Source organism: Hibiscus syriacus, unplaced genomic scaffold, assembly GCF_006381635.1.
Source record: "Hibiscus syriacus cultivar Baekdansim isolate YM2019G1 unplaced genomic scaffold, ASM638163v2 tig00017446_pilon, whole genome shotgun sequence".
Lineage (NCBI taxonomy): Eukaryota > Viridiplantae > Streptophyta > Magnoliopsida > Malvales > Malvaceae > Hibiscus > Hibiscus syriacus.
Genome location: NW_024062407.1, coordinates 331,113 through 338,534, shown reverse-complemented (window position 1 = coordinate 338,534; position 7,422 = coordinate 331,113). Strand labels below are relative to the sequence as shown.

Below are 7,422 nucleotides of genomic sequence, written 5' to 3'. Positions count from 1 at the left end.
TGCTTAGTCGTGCTAACCATTCTACTTTTTGGTGCCTCTTTTTGGTGCCTTCGATTTGACTTTTCTGACTTGATTTGAGAACCAAGTCTTTTGAAAAAGTCGAATCTTCTTGAAATGATTAGATTAATATCAAATATAGGGTATCCCTTGAAATTCTTGACTTGTGTTAACTTGTTCTTCTTGCCCCAACAAATTTTGCCCCAAAAATTTTGCTTTTCTTTCCCTAGTTCTGTTAATGAGCTTCTATGTCTAAGAGACGTTTATCAGTTGCCAAGATTTATTCCAGAGAGGTTGTCTTGTTTGAAGATGTTTTTCTTCCTCTTTTCTTTTTCAAAAGGTGAAAATTTTTTATGAAGAAATTTTGAAAATGCTTTATGAAAGAATTTTAAATAATAATAAAATTTTGAAAAAAAAATTATAAAAGAATTTTGAAAAATGTTTGATAAAGTTTTAAAAAATGGTGTCCCTTCCTTTAGGTTCACAATTGAGACAAATTACAAAACAAGAGTTCATTAGATATCAAAGAATTAACTACTCTTTTAGTTTTTCAAAGTTATGACCCTTTGACAAGTGTATAGGGTTGATGAGTTGATTTTAGGTTGGTTACCTAAATTCTATGATTTCTTTCATTAAGCTGCCTTATTTTTCTTTGTCCATGTGAACATTGTGACACACCCCTTCTTCAAAGCTTGTCATTTTAGTTAGATGCAGACAAAATGATGCAACTAGCATACTCAATTGCTAGTCCTTTTAGAACACTTTATTTTGTTCTGTAAAATTTGTCATTTGTTTAAGCTTCATAGGCTCCTTTAGTTGAGGCAGTGAAAAAATATTAGTCTAAAAACAAATTTTCTAAGTGCTTGTGTGAATTTGACTATAACATGTATTTCTCAACTCCCTTAGTCCATCTTCACCGAAACTCTTTATTCATTTAAACCTCAAACTTTAACATTTGCTTGAATTTATTAAATTTCATTTCATTTTTCTTATTTCGACGTAGCTGAAGGGTTCGTAACATAACAAATTCTTTGACTTGATAAACACAGCAAATCAAACATCGGATTGTGAGGTATCCAATGAATGTCATGGTTTGAAACTAACATATTCATAAAGCTAGGGATTTTGAGTTACCTCTATAGCCAATTTGTTTAGTGGAATAGCTCAACATTATTACATATATACATATATATAATTATATTAACTTTCTGGGTATAAAAATTTAATTTTTTAAGCTTATCGAGAAGAACCTGTTATAGTGTGGGTGTCATTGAAGGTCATAAAATTTTAACCTTAGAATTCAATTCCAAATCAACTGACCTAGACTAAATTTATCTATTCCACTATTCCATCTGTGAAGATTATGATCATCATTAAATGTCCTTAATAAAAGTAGAAACCAATCAGCTTTGCAACCTCTTATGCAATATTCCCCATTTTTTTCAATTATAAATACCTGAATGCAAAGCCCTTTGATCATCTCTTCGCGAGAGGAGAATGCTATCTCAACTCTTGCAATAGAAGGGTATGATGTTTGGGTGTATCATATGGAGGAGGATCAAGGATCATTGTTTTATGAGAGTTTAATCTTTCCACTTGCCAAAGAGGCTATAAGTTTGAATCTCAATATATCATTTAATTCAGTTGATTTTTAAAGAATTTCAAGATTAAAATTTGCTCATTAATCATAAACTTAGATGACAACATTTTATTTAATATGTTCAAAAAATTAAAATGGCTTACAAACTTGTAAACATAAGATAAAGAAAGAAAAACGAATCCAGACAAAATAATATGTTTTTTCATACTAGTGCGACAAAGCTTCACGGTGGATGCAACAACTTCATCTTGATTCATATCGGGATGCCTTATTACTCAACATACATCTTGGTGCTTGATTTTATTAGACATGATATTTTTTCCTTTTTCATTTATTTCTTTGTTTAATCTTAATTTGTATTGATTATGTTAGCTTCAACTAGGTCATTAATTTCCAACTCTGACAAAAAAAATGGAGAAATTGTTGGAATCAAGCTCTGTAACTCCACGACATATAAGGCTTTGGACTTGTTTTTTGAATTTATTACACCTTTCAATAGAGTTCCCTCATGCTTCGACATGATACTCATAAGTAACCTTCTCATTATGCCATATTGGATATAGGGGCCTCATAGGTTTAACATAGAGAGGAACAATCAATTGAGATTCAAATAACTTGGAATACGTCTCACTGCACAGTAATGAAGAAATATCGAATAAAGGCTTTTTATATTTCATCTTTTTCTTATTATCCACCAGAGAACATAGTAAAAGGGAAATTTGAAATGAATGGTTTTTTTAATGATTGCTCTCGAATTTTTGTCTCTTGAATCACAATTCAGGTCTTATTTAAGTATTTGAATGCATGTTTTTGTCCATGGTTCTCTATCTCCTTAGACTTATTGGTATGTTTTAAGCTTTCGAGGAGTTTAGGTCTTCCATTTTCAAATCACAGCAACCCCTCTGTGATAAGACTTTGAACCTTTAATCTTAAGGCTTGGCAATGCTCTGTGGAATGGCTGGCAACCCAAGAGTGAATTTGAATGAATCCTCGACACTCTGCTCACTTGACTGATCATAATTGTCTGCTATCGATGGAATAAGCGCTAAAAGATGAGTCTTGAAGAGAAAAGGGAACAAATATGAGTACGACTAAGGCATAAGGACGAGTGGTGGCTTCTTCCTTTTATTCTTTTTGATTTCCTTAACTAGCATTTGATCTTCATCTATGTCTTCTTTTTTGGGTGAGCCTCATCCCTCATAAGAAAAATCTTATCATTTGTTGTTTGTTCACTCATTATCACTTTACCAGTGTCTTTTAGGAGCACATATGGTTTATGATGCTTATTTAAGCTACTTTGCACCTCAATAGTCTCATTTTCACCAGCTAATACCACTTTATCCTTACCACAATTGCTCAGATCCTGATTCAAATCCTTCGCCTCTTCCTGCACAACAGAATCCTCTAATAATCTCTCACCACCTCTCACTATAGTTAACATGTTCATCAATTTTTGGAGATTTGATCTCTTGACTCATATTGAAACATTTTTGCTTAAATGATCATCTCTTATTGAGTCCTGATAAGTTGTTCCTGGAGTTCCTCAATTATCCTAACACGTGCTAATATCTCATTCATGAATTTCTGTCACTGAATCTTTAACAAGTTATTCCCATGTTTTAATGAATGTTGCATGCAAAAACTAAAAATGCAATGCAAATGCAAAATGGTATTAATCCCAAAGATGAATATCATAGAACAAGTGTTCTTATAGACAAAAATCTTTATTATTCAAGATAATCCATCTTCACATATATGGTTTTACTTGTACGCTTGGTCTAAAGTAGGTTGATCTTTTTCTAAGAGCTTTGTTCTCGAAAACTATGCCCCTCAAGTGTTCTATGTCCTTCTAGACTTGTCTAGAAACTTTATTCAAAACATGGCCCATCTCAGATTATGCCCCTATGTCATTGGAGTTGTGCATTAGGTCTTGATGATTAAAGAGTAACAACTATAGGCCAAATTCTATAGTTGCATCGTTGTTTGAATCAAGTAACAACCCCTTTAAATTTGGATGTTGTTCCATCGATCAACTTTGATGTTTGATCATCAAGAGAACTTCCTCTTTGTTTCTTATAAGCTTCAATTAGTCAACAATGCATGTTTGTGTATGCAATTACTTGATTGATAAACTTTTTCTTTATTTATAAAAAAATTCCAATTAGAGAGTCGTCTGCGGATCAACACTTTCATGTTATGCTATAACGATGATGCAATGCAAAAAGGTGAAAATGACTAAAAAATGAGAAAAAAATTAATTAGTACATGTAAAATAATTGATAAAGATAAAAGTGTTATTCAAAATATAACATGTATCCCATCATGGTATCAACACAAACATGTTTTTATTAAAATAACACTCATACCCGGACATGCATGCTTTCTACCCAATATGATTTGGTTCAGCAAAATAGTCATAACCGCTTGGTATCTAGTTCACATGCTTTCGGTGGGAAAAAAATTATTCTATGTAGCAAAAGTAAAGGTGTAGAGTTGTTCCTCTTTTTTGTACACATATTAGGGTGACTACTATTGAATACAACTTCGATACAACTCTACCTAAGGTGACCATTCTACGGTTCATTATATGCACGATTTTGAATCTAGGGAAAAGGGTACTTGAATTATCTTTGATGTTGGGGAAATTTGGAGAATTTTGTCGTTGACCATACAAAAGTGTTAGATGGGGATTTATATGGTGAGAAACTGACACTTGAAGCATCGATTGTTCCCGAGCATTATGTGTTGCCATTTTGCAGGTAGCTCATATTGCTTCAATTGACTTGCTTTCTTTAAGTATACTTTATTTATAACTCATGTATTTCACTGTATGGTGTGGGATAGGGAGTTTTACTAGTCTGTTACCATGATCATTTAAGAAGAAGAAGAAAAAGAGAGGGGTTTAACGACAGTTAAGTGTCATGTCAACAAAAATTAATGTAAGATAAGGGAAGGGACCAAAATAAAAAGAAATTAAAAGTTTTGTGATTATATTACTAGTTTCAAAAGTTAGATGACCAAAATACAAGTATCCTAAAATTTAGAGACTTTTTATAGACTTTACCCGTTTTTAGACCAAAATATATCCATTAGCATCCACGTGTCAAATGTAGCTTGCCCTTCACACTCTCTCTATATATCAACCTCTGCGTACAATTTCGATTTTCCCAAATCCAAACCCTAGCTCAGCCCCAAAAAAGCTAATTCGCTACAATATCGACGTCCAGAATGCTGAGGCTGTTGACTAACAGGCTGCTCGGGACAGCGTCACGGGAAGTCCCATCGCGTCCCCTTCGTTTTATACCGCGTTTTTAACACGAGAATGTCATCGATTACTACAACAATCCTCGTAACGTTGGCTCCTTCAATAAGAACTACCCCAACGTAGGTACCGGCCTGGTTGGTGCTCCGGCTTGTGGAGATGATATGAAGCTTCAAATCAAAATCGACGAGGAATCAGGGAAAATCGTTGATACTTGCTTTAAAACCTTTGGTTGTGGGTCGGCTATTGCGTCTTCTTCTGTCGGCATGTCACTGTTTTTCATTTCCTTAATACTTATGGTTATTTGGATATATGGATGGAATCTGTTTTAATCGGTTCTTTGATATTTATTCATTTAGGTTATTTGCGTTTTCTGCTCTTAAGTTAATTTCCAAATCCAAAAAATTAGTCCAAATTTAAATTTCACATGCGGTATGATTGAATTATGTCTGATTTCAGTAGGAAATGCACAAAAGAGAGTAGAAAGAATAACGGATAGGTTTTTATTTTGAAGCTTAAATTTTGTTTCCCATCCAAAACAAAAGCAAATACTTATGTTAATAAATTAAATATGCTTTTTCATAAAGAAAATGCACGATTTTACTTTACTATGGAATAAATATGATAAATTATTGTTGATTTTGAAAAGCAGAAAAAGCAATTTTCAGAAACCAACTGAAAAAAATGTGTATTTATTTTGATTGCAATGTTTAAACTTTTACTTTTATTCATTAATGTCATTCCGTATTTTACATTTGTGAGCTTTTTTTTTAATTTTCAAATGGCCCTCAATTTTTATTTTTTTTTTGTAGAGATATGTTGTAACTTGGGGCTTTTTCATATTGCAGCTACTGAATGGGTGAAAGGGAAAAGTATGGACGAAGTGCTTACCATTAAAAACACGTAAGTATTATTTCCTTATCTCAAACTTAAATTCTAATCCTTTTCGAGGATACTTCGTAGAATTCTTTTTCATCTGGTATTTGAAACTACTTAAGTGTAATCTGTTTATGACTAATCAATTTGATCTTACACATCTGTTGTTTTTCTTATTTTATATGAACATTGTATTTGAAATATTTCTATGGAAACATCATCTTCTTTCTGTCTTTTAACTTCTTTTCTTACAATTGTTTGGCCAGTCTTTCACTCAGCCATGTCTGCATTTAAGAAGGGATAACATTAATTACATGCAGCTTTAGTATGCTTTTATTAAATTGTGCTTGTTAGGTGTCTATAATTCTAGGGTTTTCCTTATTATCCCTGTGTATACACAATGATATTAAGGCCAAGTGGTGTCTATCAATTCTTAGAAGTTAGAGACTCCGTGCATAAAGGGCTGTTTAACATTTTTCTATTGAGTTTTTTGTCTAATTAATCTTTAGATTATGACTTTTGACTATCAACAGGATCAATATGATAGTTACGATTAGTCATGAGAAGACATTTTTGATGTTATTTTCATTTTTCATTGCATCGGATGTTGGTTTAAATTGTAATTATATGATTGTCTAAATAGTTAAAAATGTCCAAATTTAAGTCTTACGGCAATTACATAGTATGCATAAGTTAATGCATGGCTTTCATGTTTAGCCAACTGTTGTGTTACCCTTGTTTTTAAGTTGCGGAAGTTAGGATTTTAACTTGGCTCTTTTGTGTGGGATCATCCACCAAATGTGGAGCCTAATGCCCAGGTTCTCATGTTCCCATCTAGTTTTGAGGGAAATGCATAACTTATATGTGAACTAATTAGTTGGAAGCTTAACATATGGTAGAATAAATGAAGTAAGGAAACGTAAGGTAGATATCAAAGGACGCTGTTTGTTTTTTATGGCCTGGACGTGCGGGGTGGATGAGTCTCTTTTTGTTTCTTTGGAACCAATGGTTCGATTCATTTGTATATAAATTTTAGTCCAATCAAATGTAATCATGATGTAATGCAAATTTGCCACTGTGTTGCACGTAAAACAACAGGGAGATCGCGAAACATCTTTCACTTCCACCAGTTAAGCTGCACTGTAGTATGCTTGCAGAAGATGCAATTAAGGCAGCTGTGAAAGATGCGGAAGCTAAACGTGCCCAAATGAATGGTCGTTCGAAGGCTTTACCTACTACAAAGGCTGCTGATGTGTAAGTTAATAAATAGAGACAAAACGGACCGCTGGGAAAAAGTATACTTCTGGTCCAAAGGGTATGTATGGTAAAACTATGTAACTACAGAATAAGGCGTTGGCTCCGTATTGTTATGGCAATATTAGCTCGCTGTTGAAGTTCTTGTACACATTGCTTGCACCTCCTTTGATGTTATGCAATTTACCATTATTCATTTATATTTGTGGTGTTTATGGAATTGTTGTGCCTGGAACTTGGTTTTGCATCTTATTGTTGAATTCAGGTTAAAATTGTTTACGAGTAATGCCAATTTTTATTGGACGAGCATTCTTATATTATATACCTGCATGAATTATGTTCCCAAATAAACAATTGGATTTTGAAAATTGTTTTTCCAAAAACAACAAAAATCTTTTCAAAAAGTGAGGTTGGTAATTTGTTATTTTAAATT

General features: G+C 33.0%; 1 pseudogene; it reads left to right on the top strand.

Annotated features, from left to right (window-relative positions):
* The first annotated feature begins 4,755 nt into the window (after nt 1-4,755).
* LOC120208759 lies at nt 4,756-7,140 on the top strand (annotated as a pseudogene).
* The last annotated feature ends 282 nt before the right edge of the window (nt 7,141-7,422 follow it).